This window comes from Xenopus laevis, chromosome 2S (genome assembly GCF_017654675.1).
Source record: "Xenopus laevis strain J_2021 chromosome 2S, Xenopus_laevis_v10.1, whole genome shotgun sequence".
In the NCBI taxonomy this organism is placed as follows: Eukaryota; Metazoa; Chordata; class Amphibia; order Anura; family Pipidae; genus Xenopus; species Xenopus laevis.
The window spans coordinates 35,668,888-35,684,370 of NC_054374.1; the positions used below are offsets into that span (position 1 = coordinate 35,668,888).

The window sequence follows — 15,483 nt, forward strand, 5'->3', positions numbered from 1 at the left end:
CTACTTTCTCTAGGCTAATGGAGTGCTGTATACAGTAGGCTCTGGGATATGATATTTAAATCAGTTGAAATGGGCAGACAAGGAAAGTCAAAATGAAAAATATACATTTTCCTTGGATGGGTGTGATGTCAGTCAACTGAACACCAGAGTTAGTGACATCATGAAGGAAAGATCAAATATTACTTACTTACTTTACCCATAAGTCTCAAAAAATGGAAAGGGGGCTATCATATATTGCAAAAGGATAAGTTGAATTGAATTGAAGAGATTGACATTTATATTATGGTGATTGTACATTGAAATGCTTTGGAATTGCTTTTTTTAGTTTTAATTTGGGTCTGTTCATGGTATGTTCTTATTTTGCTGGGACAGGGAGGCTCTGTTTGACATTTTTAAAGGATACAACTTTTTATCCTTTTGCAATATATGATGGCCTCTTTCCATTTTTTGGACTTATGGGTAAAGTAAGCTGAATTTTTTATCTTTCCTTTATGATGTCACTTGCTCAGTTGACTGACATCACACCCACTCAATGGAAACAAATTTTTTTTTAATTTACCTTTCCTTGTTCGCCCAATTCGACAGATTTAAAGAACATATTCCAGAGCTTACTCTATACAGCACTCCGCTACTCTTGAGAAAGTAGGGACACTGATGAAACATCAGACTTAGTTATATCTATGATATAAAATAAGTAATCACCCCAAATATTGCTCTAGTTGAACTCCATGATGAGCCTGCAGGAGTATTTATGAAAGAAAATTCTCTCCTAAAGCTCTCCCTAATTGGCCTTCAGCGGGGCTACCCTAAAGAATGCTCTGAACCCCTAGGGAGACCAGTCCCACAGTATAAGAACACTATAACCGATAGGAACATGTCAGTATTACTAATTATTAAGCACCACAAAGGTTTTTTGTAACAGCAAAAGAAAAAATTACAATGAACAGATCCAAATTAAAACTAAATTAAAACTAAAAAGCAATTCCACATAATTTCAATATAAAATCGAAAAAAATCCACTAGTGACATATGTTGGTTAACTTATGAATTACAGCTGGAGAAATCAAAATCTGTTGGTTACAATATACAGCAAGTTGCATTTGGAGAGATCGCCATCTGTTGGTTGGTGAACTTTTTGACCACAATTTATACTATAAGAAAGAGATGCCAATATCTCCCACTACAAGTCATAATATAGCCAACAGATGGGGATATTCTTTTCCCATACATTCCCTAGGGTACTGGAGTGCTGTATAGAATAGGCTTTGGGATATCCTCTTTAAAGCAGTTGAAATGGGCAGAAAAGGAAAGCCAAAATGAAAAAAGACATTTTTATTGGATGTATGTGATATCAGTCAACTGAGAAGTGACATCATAAAACATCAAAAATTCAGTTTACTCTACCCATAAGTCCCAAAAAAGGGAAAGAGAGTCATCATATATTGCAAAAGGATAAAAAGAAGTTCCCCTTTAAAAATGTCAAACAGAGCCTCCCTATCACAGTAAAAAAAAACATACCATGAACAGACCCAAATTAAAACTAAAAAGCAATTCCAAATAATTTCAATATTAAATCTGCATAATATAAAATATCATTCTTCAATTATATGAAAAGTGACACCATTCTCACTAGTGACGTCTATTGGTTGCTGGAAAAATCACCATCTGTTGTTTACGTTGCAGCTGGAGAAATCAGAGAAGGCTAAGTCAATAAAGATGGCAGCAGGGGGCGGAAATTGCGTTTTTATTGGATATCCCTGTTCCAATCACATAGCTGGGGAAATTAACCACACTTGTTGGCCACTGCCATGTTCCAATACAGGAAAAGAACATCTCGGTAAGTATGTTAGGATTTTCTGTTTTCTCTACTTTCTCTAGGCTAATGGAGTGCTGTATACAGTAGGCTCTGGGATATGATATTTAAATCAGTTGAAATGGGCAGACAAGGAAAGTCAAAATGAAAAATATACATTTTCCTTGGATGGGTGTGATGTCAGTCAACTGAACACCAGAGTAAGTGACATCATGAAGGAAAGATCAAATATTACTTACTTACTTTACCCATAAGTCTCAAAAAATGGAAAGGGGGCTATCATATATTGCAAAAGGATAAGTTGAATTGAATTGAAGAGATTGACATTTATATTATGGTGATTGTACATTGAAATGCTTTGGAATTGCTTTTTTTAGTTTTAATTTGGGTCTGTTCATGGTATGTTCTTATTTTGCTGGGACAGGGAGGCTCTGTTTGACATTTTTAAAGGATACAACTTTTTATCCTTTTGCAATATATGATGGCCTCTTTCCATTTTTTGGACTTATGGGTAAAGTAAGCTGAATTTTTTATCTTTCCTTTATGATGTCACTTGCTCAGTTGACTGACATCACACCCACTCAATGGAAAAAAAATTTTTTTTAATTTACCTTTCCTTGTTCGCCCAATTCGACAGATTTAAAGAACATATTCCAGAGCTTACTCTATACAGCACTCCGCTACTCTTGAGAAAGTAGGGACACTGATGAAACACGTTGGGAACACATTAAATTGACTTTTCAAATAGTGATTGCAGCGACAATAAAAAAATTGTCACCAAGACAAAAAAGTCACTATAAGAAAAAATGGCCATTGATTTTAATGCATTTGGACAAAAGAGTCGAAAAACACCCATGGACTTTAATGCATTTGGAGTGAGAAAAAATTATCCCATGCGTAAAAATGTGTTGCGTAAAAACATTTTGATGCCCACTGACTTCAATGTTATTCGCAGATTTTTCCTGTTTCAATGGTTTTTTCACAGTTTCACAAATTTTCCTACAAAACGCGTCATCACTATCTTTTATGTTTATTTGCTTTTAAATATGATTCACAGAGCTCCTCCATTCGGAATAATCTCACACACAGTACAGTCTATCCACAAGATCCAGCCAAGGAAATCCAATACGGAAGATAATGGTAGCGTGTTCTCTGCCGCTTTTGTCTCTGTGTGCGCAATATGATGATGATGGAGTTGGCAGCTGAAGCCGACTACTTCTCTACCCATGTTCTTTTCTCTTTCTTTCTGTGCCTGTGTAACCATGTGACCTGGAATGTGTAATGCTTGGCTTCAGGGAACTGGCATGTTGGGTTTTGGGGCAGTCATTATAAAGGACTACATCTTTGCATTTATTTTCTATAACACACTATAATATGACACCACATTTTTTTTAATCAGTGAATGTTCACCATTTGTTAAATATGCTTCTAAGAATCAGTCCCACACTGAGCTAGAATGGCTGCTGCAGGATAGACAGTCACTTTTTATTAGGCTGGTGGGTGCTGTTTGGGCCTCTGTGTAATATGAAAGGCCAGTGTCTGCTAAGAATGACAGAGTGGCTTAATGTCACTTTGGTGAGCTTTAGTTTTACTTGTCCTGTTCTGCTTTGTTATTTAAAGGATATGTAAAGCCTACATTTTCCTACCATGTATATAAGCTGGGCATATCTTCCCCACCCAAATCACATAATTTGTACTGCATATTCCAGATCCATTTGCCAGCGCCATCACATTTTCCTAAAACAAATAGCTGCTTTCACCGGTGGCCATTTTCCCTCTGACACATCAGATCGCTTCTCGGCCTTTTGGCTAAGATCAATTGTAGTAACTTCTTATGTTCCTATGTAAGGAAGTGGAAACACTTGGTCTTTGGGCCACTAAGATCATGTGTAGTCAGATCCGCTTGATCCACTGGAATAGGCCGATGAAGTGGACCAAAGCAATGCACAATGATTCTATATGGAGAAGTGCTCGATACACTTTTCTTGGGTCTTGCATTATACACGTGCTTGCTTAATCTTGCTTCGCTTCCCTTATCCCCAGCTGCTTGGCTAGGGGGGGGAATCTTCTCTCCACTACTCCTTTCCTCTTCTTTCTTTTTGCCGGCCGCCAGCCAGAGCCCTAACAAGGCAATCATGGCATTGCACCGCTCTCTCCAGCACCCTTTTCATGTTTGGTTTGAGCACCCTGGATGGAGTCCTAGTCCCTTTGGCTGGACTCGCAGGCCATGACACGCCCTGGGGGAAGTTCGGCAGAACCCAGGGTAGACGGGGACTCCCCCTAGCTTTGGCAAAGGGAAGTCCAAACGACCCCAAACCCTTTCGGGGGCGGGGATGGTGGGCCCTAGCTCCCTAGCTTCGGCAAGCTGTCCGCGGGCTGTGCCTGGGACACTTGGGCAACGGAGCCCATGCCATCGGGTAGGACTCGGAAGGATGATTCAATATCATCAGTAACACTGACATGTATGCTGTAAAATTCATGCAATGCAGAATGCAGGTTTACACAGGCACAAAATACTAATAAAAATACAAACAAATAAAAATAAACTGAATGGACACATTTGCAGTAGAAGCCTAAGCCATATGCTGAACATATTTTGATATGTAAGTCCTTTAACAGACCCTTTACTATTACTTTACTACTAATCAGTGGTTATAAACATAATATGGTTCCTGAAATTATATAAATCATCATATTTCACAATATATATATATATCATCATCATCATTTATTTATATAGCCCTGTGTATATATATATATATATATATATATATATATATATATATATATATATATATATATATATATATATATATATATATATAGATATATATATATATAGATATATATATATATAGATATATATATATATATATATATATATATATATATATGGGATATACTGCACTGTTCTTGGTCTGGCAGAGAGGAAATTGGGAGGTGTCTATGCATGATAGCATTGTCCCTAGGCATTTACTGGTGCCGAATCTCAGTGTGACTGAATAGATTGTGACAGGCAGGTACAGAGAATACAGTGAGATTAGTGACAGTGACTAAAAAAGCACCCAGGATTGGAAAGACAGGATTAATCAAGAGCAGATAAAATCAGGGAGACGGGACATATTATCAGACAGAACTGACAAGCAAACAAAACGGGGGAAAGACTGCTAGACGCTGTCTTCATACAAAGTCCATTCTTATTGTTTTTTATCTGTGAATTAACAGCCAACAATGTATCCTTTCTTCATTCAACTTTTGTCTCCTTCACCAAGGCCAGAAAGATGTGCAGAGTGCTAAACAGCTATTGTATTGCTTACTGTCAATTCTATTACATATCGGGGGTATATATCATGGTCAAGCTGCCTATTCTTCTTAACAATACAGATATTTCTGATCTACAACTACCAGCACCCACAACAGCCTATTGTACCCATTCTATATTAATATACTAAAGACTTATTGAGACAGGAGTAGCTATGTGATGGTATGCAGGATAGCAGCATCCACTCTACAACTATGTGGAGATAAAAGAGTCTGCATTAAAGCATATTTAGCCATACTTGGAAATCTACAGTATATATAGGACATGATAATGTTAATTTCATATATACATGCCCAAAGTAGGTGTCTTAGTTGATGCTTTATTTTGTTTTTTAGCCTCAGTCCTATAGTGTGGTTGGACTGCAGGAGAAAATAGTTTGGATCTACCTTAAAATAGCTATACATTGGTCAAGTAACACATAGTTACACACCTCTATGTGCCAATAGCATACCTCCCAACTGTCCCGTTTTCTGCAGGACAGTCCCGATTTTCCCAGCTCAGCCCACAGTCCCAAATTTCTAACTGAACTGTCCCGAGTTTCTCTTTGATCTCCTGCAATGACGCCAGAAAAGATACAACATTTCTGAAACAATTAAAATAAGCGGACTTTTGGCAGGGAGCCCAGAACACTGAGCAGCTGAACTTTGATACATTTGTAACAATTTAAGATAACCAAATTAATAATTGCAATTATTTATGATAAGCAAGTCTCTTGGAGAAGCTGTGACTCACAACATGTAAAGTCTAAAATAGAATAAGGCTAGAAATGCTGTATTTTGTATACTAAATATAAACATGAACTTACTGCACCACAAGCCTAATCAAACAAATATTTTATACTTTCAAAGTTGGCTACAGGGGGTTATCATCTTGTAACTTTGTTAAACATCTTTGCAAGACTAAGACTGTGCACATGCTCAGAGTGGTCTGGGCCGCTTAGGGATCGTCATAAACAAAGCTGCTTGAGTTCTGCATGGCTGGGAAGTAAGGCGGGGTCTCCCCCTGCTGTTCATAAGTATGATTGTTTCCCTGCTCAGCAGTTAGGGACCCTCTGACAATTCCTATCCACAGCAGTAAATGAAGGGAGAATTTCACTGCATACAGTCAAGTTTCTTATAAAAACAGTACACATTTTTTTTAATTAAAGTATATTGGAGATAGGTTTCTTTTTTAAAGAAAGTAAAAATGGGATTTTATTTTTTTGCCTTTACATGCCCTTTAAAGTAATCCATGGAACCCTTCTCAAAAGTTGATCAAGTGCAAGACAAATCTAAACCCACAGCTGACCAGCTACCTTGTATGGACCGGGAGTCTTGCATACTGGCTCTGTGATTAGTGCTGGAGTCCTGAGCTTGATTCAGAGCTAAATGTTTGCATGTTCATCCTATGTCTGTGTGGGTTTCCTCTGGACATGTTTTTTCAATAAACTGTGATTATTTAACACTGGCCTCTCCATGGGCTTCTTCCTGATAGCATCTACTCAAGTTTGTTGCATACAGTGATTTGCCCTCTCTGGCTGAAGTCTGGAGCTTGGCACTTGGACCCCAAGGGTCTACTAATTAGAAGTCTTTACATTATATGCATTTTGGCACATAGGGATATCCCTTTTCCTATAAATGCCGTAGGAGCATTACATTGTTCCTTTAGAGATTGATGTGAATTATGGACAATCATTGCAAACATGTTGGTGCTTTATAAAGCTAAAAGTAAGGTAGAAGGAGCTTGGAATACTGTCATAGAAGGTTAGTTGCCATAAGGGTGATTAGGTTCTTTTGATGGAAGGGGCTGAGAACTTAAAGGGCATGTAAAGTCTAAAATAGAATAAGGCTATATATAAGGTTTATATATAAACATGAACTTACTGAACCACAAGCCTAATTAAACAAATAATTTATGCTTTCAAAGGTGGCCACAGGGGGTCACCATCTTGTAACTTTGTTAAACATCTTTGCTAGACTAAGACTGTGCACATGCTCAGTGTGGTCTGTGCTTCTTAGGGATCGTCATAAACAAAGCTGCTTGAGTTCTGCATGGCTGGGAAGTAAGGCGGGGGCTCCCCCTGCTGTTCATAAGTATGATTGTTTCCCTGCTCAGCAGTTAGGGACCGTCTGACAATTCCTATCCACAGCAGTAAATGAAGGGAGAATTTCACTGCATACAGTCAGGTTTCTTATAAAAACGGTACATATTTTTTAATTAAAGTATATTGGAGATAGGTTTCTTTTTTATTAAAGAAAGTAAAAATGGGATTTTATTTTTTTGCCTTTATATGCCCTTTAACACAAGTAAAGCTTATTGATATGGGAATGTCTTAAAAATATGGTACTCATTGTCCAATACGAGAAAGCCTTTGGTTGGAAATCTACCACGTGGAAAAATAAGTAATCCATCCTTGATGTTGCTGCTCACACTATAGTATATCTATTACTGTCTACTGAAATAAGTGCTCCTGGAGCAGGAAATAAAGCATCTTCATACCATAACTTCCTTCCATAAGTCAGAGAAGTACAAATGATGCCACCCTCCTCCTAACACCAGCAGTGATGCTACAATCTTACAAAACAGCAGTTATAATCTGTCCAAATCCATGGAGTAATTTTTGGTTCCCTTGAATATTGTTGTGCAGTGGCCATCAGAACTCCAGGCCTAAGGTTAAAGAAATGATGTACTATAAAGATCTGTTAAACTGAACCAACAAGAATATAGAGAACGGACTCACTATTTTTCTTTTCTTGTAGTTCTGTTACTTAATGGTTGCAAAAGTGCTGTGCTTACTCAAGAAGTCACGTGAGTAGACTTTTTCTCATGGCACTTAGTTTAAGGGTAGGGCAGAGAGGGCATTTTCTTTGGGTCCTCCAGCACCACAGGAGCATTTCTAAGGAAAACAACTGCATGGGAAGTAGAAAAGACATAGGGATGCCATTTTTACTATAAGCCCAAGTGCTAGGTAGAAAACATGGCCTTGTTTCAATATACTATATAGCCACTCACAAACTAGTAACATCTAATGTCTCTTGCCTCAAGTGCCAGTGTGCTTAGCATGGGCCATTTGTACCTCCAAAATGACATGCATGTAAGGGGTATGTACTATAAGTATAAGCCCATGGCCTACTTGATGCCCACAATGCTTCAAGTGTAGCTTGCACGAGATTTACAAGCCAGTGCAAGTTTTGTATTCCTGTTGCTACACGGTTTGCATCTAGTGGCATACACAAAGTTTTGTGTCGATATTTTATTTTGTGCCCAGTTTTTGGGTGTAGCACTTTCTGTGGTAAATTATGCCTATATTGTGTAAAAATGTACATAGTGAAAGCATTAGTCAGGTCATGTTGATTGTATACAATGAATTGCCCTTTTCTGGGTTTTCTGCAGTGTAGAATTTCTGTGTATAATTTAATAATGGAGAAGAAATGATTGTTCATTGCAGTGTAACGCAAATCAGTAACATGTGGCAATGTTGCCATCTTGTGGTAAACTATGAGATGATACTGCATTGTAATAGGCAGACCCATTTGGGCAAATGCCCAGTGGGCTGCTCAATTTTTTAAAAGGCAGAAGCAAAACTGCCAAAATGGGTGCTGATGCAAAGCTGCCAAATGGAAGCCGATGCCACCAAATACGAGCCAAATGGGAGTCAAAGCAGAAGTTGCTGAATGAGAACTGATGCCTCCCAAAAAGGAGAACAAAAAAGCCAAGGAGGAAGAAGACCACCCACCAGATATCAAAGGTGTTTTTTTTTGTATTATCCCTGGCCACCATTTTTTTTTAACTTTTATGGGGGGACCTTGGCCCCTTATGTTTATAGTATATGTGGGCTACTTTGATTTTTTTTTTTTTTTTTTGCCAGGGCTGCTTTTTACTCCCAGTCTGGCCCTGGAACATGGTTTTCATTTTTTTATAGTTTTTTTTAATGATTTACCTTTGACTGTTGCCAGCTTTCAAATGGGAGTCACTGGTCCCAAAAGCTATTGCTCTGTAAGGCTACAATTTTATTGATACTTGTTACTTATTACATATATATTCTCTTTAGGCCTGTGCTATCCATATACCAGTATCTCATTTAAACCACTCCCTGATTGCTAAGGTAGTTTGGACTCTAACAACCAAATAGCTGCTGAAATTACTTGTTATTTCATATATATTTCTCTTTAGGCATGTGCTATCCATCTATCAGTATCTCATTTAAACCACTCCCTGGTTACTAAGGTATTTTGGAAGAAACTAACAACCAAATAACTGCTGAAGTTGCAGACTGGAGAGTTGCTGATCAAAACTTAAAATAATTAAAAAAAACACAAATAATAAAAAAAAAAAGAATAATAAAAAATGAAGACAAATTGCAAATTGTCTCAGAATGGCACTCCCCTCATCATATTAAAAGTTAATTGAAGGGGGGGCAAACTTTTATGAATAGCAGAGTTATCTTCGAATATTTAGTCAAGTAAGGAGCGCGTGTATAAAAACTGTTGGGACTGTCCTTCATGTAACATCTGCTATAATTGTACACAGTACCCACTGTGTACACTTAGGGGTGCCATCTGAGGCTAAATTAAATGTCCTTGTTGGGATGGCGTCATTTCTGGCGTATAAAATGTCATTGGCATGTGATCCTTTTGGCACCAGTCTGGTCCTGCTATTGACACAGCCCTCTGAGGGAACCCTGGAGCCACCACTATGTTCAGTATGTTAGTACAGGTATGGGATCCGTTATCTGGAAACCCGTTATCCAGAAAGCTCCAAATTATGGAAAGCATGTCTCCCATAGACTCCATTATAATCAAATAATTCAGAATTTTAAAAATGATTTCTTTTTTCTGTGCAATAACAGTAACTTGTACTTGATCCAAACTAAGAAATAATTAATCCTTATTGGAGGCAAAACCAGCCTATTGGGTTTATTTAATGTTTACATGATTTTCTAGTAGACAAGGTATGAAGATCCAAACTACGGAAAAATCCGATATCCAGAAAGCCCCAGGTCCCGAGCATTCTGGATAACAGGTCCCATACCTGTACTTCCTGGGTTCCCCCCATCATCAACAGGAAAACTTCTATGTAATTCTTCATAAGAGGTGGGACAAATTAGCAGATGCTGAGTGCCAAATTGCACAAAGGTAAGGAACAAGATTGGAGGAAAATAGCTCATTGAATAAGAGCAATATATGTGTTTGTTTTAACATGAGCACATGTGATACATTTAGTGTTGCTAGCTCTGAATGAGAAAGGAGAAGGAGAAGGCTGTTAGAGTGCAACGATCCACAAACGTTGAGATTCTGGGGTTTGGCACTAGTATGTTTCCAACCAGGTCTGGACTGGGACTCAAAATAGGCCCTGGCATTTTAAATACACAGAGGCCCAACCAATCCCCCACCAGCACACTCCATAGTGACTGTCTATGGCATCTTACAGCAGCCCCTCTGGCATTTGCCAGAACTCACAGATTGCCAGTCCGGGCCTGCTTCCAACATCTCCAGAGTTGGCTACTGATGCCAAAGTCTGCCCATGCCACAAGAGCTTGCTTGGCAGGTTTACAAACAGAGTTGTGTCAGAAAAAGGGACAGGTAACAAATCTTCAGAACTACAAGGCCAGTACAAAGCTCAGGAGGAAAGTTAGAACAATGTCAAGCACCAGCACTGTAACAACCCGACACTGGGCCCCCCAGCAAAAAAAACCTTTAGAGGGGCCTGGCGCATGGACACTCCAACCCCCCCCCCCACTTCCTGCCCCAGTGTCCTTCACTCCCCACCTGCCGGTAAGAAAGTGCCTGGCGTGGGGATTTCTTTGGTAAACTCCTTCAAGGGCACGTAAAGGCAAAAAAATAAAATCACATTTTTACTTTCTTTAATGAAAAAAAAACCTATCGCCAATATACTTTAATAAAAAAATGTGTACCGTTTTTATGAGAAACCTGACTGTATGCAGTGAAATTCTCCCTTCATTTACTGCTGTGGATAGGAATTATCAGATGGTCCCTAACTGCTGAGCAGGGAAACAATCATACTTATGAACAGCAGGGGGAGCCCCCGCCTTACTTCCCAGCCATGCAGAACTCAAGCAGCTTTGTTTATGACGATCCCTAAGCAGCCCAGACCACACTGAGCATGTGCACAGTCTTAGTCTTGCAAATATGTTTAACAAAGTTACAAGATGGTGACCCCTGTGGCCAACTTTGAAAGCATAAATTATTTGTTTGATTAGGCTTGTGGTGCAGTAAGTTCATGTTTATATTTAGTATACAAAATACAGCATTTCTAGCCTTATTCTATTTTAGACTTTACATGCCCTTAACTTTTATCATGTTATAGAACGACCAATTCTAAACAACTTTTCAATTGGTTTCCATTGTTTATTTTTTTTTACAGTTTTATAGTTATTTGTCTTTTTCTTATGATTCTTTGCAGCTTTGAAATGGGCGTCGCTGCCCCCTTCTAAAAAAAACCCCAAATACTCTGTAAGGCTACAAATGTATTGTTGTTGTTACTTTTTATTACTAATCCCTCTATTCAGGCCTCTCCTATTCATATTCCAGTCTCTTATTCAAATCAATGCATGGTTGCTAGGGTAATTTGGACCCTAGTTACCAGCTTGCTTAAAATGCAAATTGAAAAGCTGCTGATTAAAAAGCGAAAGAACTCAGAAAATGAAAACCAATTGCAAATTGTCTCAGTACATCACTCTCTACGTCTTACTAAAAGTGATCAACCCCATTAAATATTTGATACGATGAATGTTTCATTCCATGTCCCATGCTGGATTGCTACTGATTTTTTTACACAACAAAATACTAATCAATGATTTCAAATGCGATTTAAAAAAAAAAAAAAAAAAACATGGTTCCACTGGGGCTCGAACCCAGGACCTTCTGCGTGTAAAGCAGACGTGATAACCACTACACTATGGAACCAGTTGATGTAATTCTGCAGCAGACCTCGTCCTGTCTATGACAGTACCAACCAACACACTCGTTCTATTTCCACCTTTATTTTCCCACAGTGGCCATTCTATACCTCACTACAACTCCCTGTGTGCGATTATCAGCAGCGCCACGACAGCTTCATCCAACAACAAGCTTAGATTCGAGCCATAGGGAACACAGCGAGTCCTTTTTCTCTCTCTCTATTATTTCTATCGCTTCCGCAATGGGACGCGCAGTCGGCTACCGATACAGGCAGGTTACTACTCTACTTGCCGGCAGGTGGCGCTAGCGCGCTGTATGTGATGTACGAGGCACTACACTACTGTCTGAATTGTTTCTATTATGACACGGCTTCTCCTAAACTCAAAAAACAATTATTCTCTATCCCACGACGTGGCTGAAACCCAAACGTTCCCTAACACAATAATGTACAAACCACACAAGTACAAATGTACCATTCCGCAGGAGAGCGGAATAATTCCACCTGGCCGCACAGTGTGTGTGAAATGACAACTGTAACGTAACCCTGTATACATCCGCCGATTAGAGCACACTAAGGTTCTGGGATTAGCTATGAAAGTGAATGATCATATTCAGAACAAGAAGGTGGAAGGCTAGACAACCTTAATGTACGCAGTGGAAATATCTATAATAAGAGTTTCTACGTTTTTTTACCCCCAAAAAATGGATCCTATAATTGTGTGAGGTGATTACTACACACTAGAAAACCACTTCCTGTTTGTTGTGTGTAGCAGAAGTTTCTAGTCAGCTCTCACTCTTTTTCCTTCACTAGAGCAGGGGCAAACGGGGGGGGAGATTTAGTCGCCTGGCGACTAATCGCCTCTTTGGGGAGACGATCTCCCCAAACTGCCTTCCACCTGCTAAAATGAACCATCGCCTCCTGCAATGCACTCGCAGCATTTCGATTTCCGAAGTTTCCTCGTGAGGCAATTTCAGACGACTTCGGAAATCGAAGCGCCGCGAGTGCCATTGCTCTGGCGTTTTCTCATTATAGCAGACGGAAGGCAGTTCGGGGAGATTGTCGGCCCGAAGAAGAGGCGATTAGTTGCCACGCGACAAAATCTCCCCGAATCTGCCCGTGTGCCCCTGCCCCTATATGTAAAATCTGGCGCAACATTTGGATATTTGTATGTCCTAATAAAATGGATACCCAGTTTATTGCTGTGATTTTATAGGTTTGTTCTACAGTTTAAATTAATTAGTATATTTCTTTAAATTAATTAGTATATTTCTCACAGAGTACGATATGATGAGTACGAGAGATAAAGCTGTAATCACCAATAAGAAGCTTATGGTGGGGGGTAAGTGAAACTTAAAGGAGAAGGAAACCCAGTGGGCACAAAACCCCTCCCCCCGTGTTGCTTCTCCTCCCTCCTCCCCCCTGTCCTACCTGTCCCGCTGGGCAAATGCCCCTAACTTGTTACTTACCCTTCTGCGCAGGTACAGTCCACGGAGTTCACAGACGCCATCTTCTTCCACGCGATCTTCTTCCTGCTTTGACCGGCGTTTTGGCGCATGCGCAGTAGGAGCATTACGCCGGTACGGATCTACTGCGCATGCGCCAAAATCACTAAGTTTTCCAATTTCATTTCGTGACTTTTGGCGCATGCGCAGTAGATCGGTACCGGCAAAATGCTCCTACTGCGCATGCGCCGGTCAAAGCAGGAAGAAGATCGCTTGGAAGAAGATGGCGTCGGTGAACTCCGTAGACTGGACCTGCGCAGAAGGGTAAGTAACAAGTTAGGGGCATTTGGCCAGCGGGACAGGTAGGCCAGGGGGGAGGAGGGAGGGGAAGCAACACAGGGGAGGGGTTGAGGGTTTTTGCGCCCACTGGGTTTCCTTCTCCTTTAAGGAAGACTACTGGTTACTCTAATACTGAGCAAAATATCATCTCACGCCTGAAAGCAGGAAATAGTACAATCACTTCCATAATGCTTAATCCCTATGCTACTAACCACATAATCCCAAAGGATAGACAAAGCAGTCAACATCTGATAACCATTTCTGCTAATATTGTTAATCACAGCCAAACAAACCAAGAACTGGTGAATGGGTCAAAAATGAAAATATTTCTGTAGACCAGGGGTCCCCCAAACTTTCTCACCAGTGAGCCACATATAAATATAGAAAAAGTTGGAGAGCAACATTATAATGCAATATGTTTGGTAGCCTCTATATGTACTAGAGGCTCTACTTGGAAGTACACCTGGTTTTTATACAACCAAAACTTGCCTCCAAGCCTGGAATTCAAAAAATAATCACCTGCTTTGAGGCCACTGGGAGCAACATCCAAGGGATTGGTGAGCAACATGTTACTCACGAGCTACTGGTTGGGAATCACTGCCCTACATAGTCCAAGCAATTGTCACCTGCAACTACCATTGCTGCGCCAAGCCTCAAATCCAAAGATCAGTTCTTTGGAACAGCTTATGATGAAACTAATCATGATCATTTAATGATTAAAAACAACAGTATAATATGTTTAGTCCATTGTCATCATATGAGACATATACCACAAGGGCAAACATTTGTAAACAGATCCGCACACACAGAATTATGTAACTATGTTTCTTTACACCATAAATGCAGTGAGGTATAAATAATTTAACTATTTCCGTCACTATTGTTGTGGTATCAAATAATGTAACTTTTTTCCTCACTGACAATGTAATGTTATAACAAATGTGGACTTTTTCTTGGGACATTCAGACACACATTAATGCTGATGCTTGAATTGGACAATTGAATTGTTATATTATTTTTTATATGCAGTCCAAAATACCTTTTGGACTGCATGATGATGGGAAATGGGATGGGGCTTTTTAGGTTTAAATAGGGTTGTGCACTTGGAATTATATCCTGATGAAGGATATTACTGGTGGCATAATAAAAGGGGTCAATTCCCCGACTGCATAATGCCGTGTGTGCGGATCTGTTTCCAAACGTTTGCAGTTGCCACGGGACCCAGCTGGGTCTACAGAGGACCAGCACCACCACTGCAGTTCATGTAAACTACAGGTGTGCGGTGGAATTATTACATTTGACACATACCACAAGAACATTTTTAAACTCTGATACAGGGCTCACTTCAACAACTACAGCAAACAATGCTACTAAGACAACTGAGAGTTAACAATCAAGATTTAAAAGTTCAGATGCAACATCATCTAATATTTCCTTTATGCCTTTTCTCAATAAAATAATAATGACTGTGATACCAGATACATCCACTTTGAAACAGAGGGAAATTCTTGCACCAACAGGCTCTGAGTCATCATATAGTAGTACCAGCAGCAGTTCAATCAAGGATAAGAATCTGTCTGATGAAGGCAATTTTCCTACAAGTGGATCTGCACCAGCATTAACCACTGCCCAAGCGCATGCTCTATCACATTTTGTTCTTCAGCAGT

At 39.6% G+C, this 15,483-nt stretch overlaps 1 non-coding gene across 1 annotated transcript; it reads right to left on the reverse strand.

Moving 5' to 3' along the window:
* Positions 1-11,967: 11,967 nt before the first annotated feature.
* On the reverse strand, positions 11,968-12,040 carry trnav-uac. Its single transcript has one exon. It is a non-coding gene; the product is annotated as a tRNA-Val (tRNA).
* Positions 12,041-15,483: the final 3,443 nt, after the last annotated feature.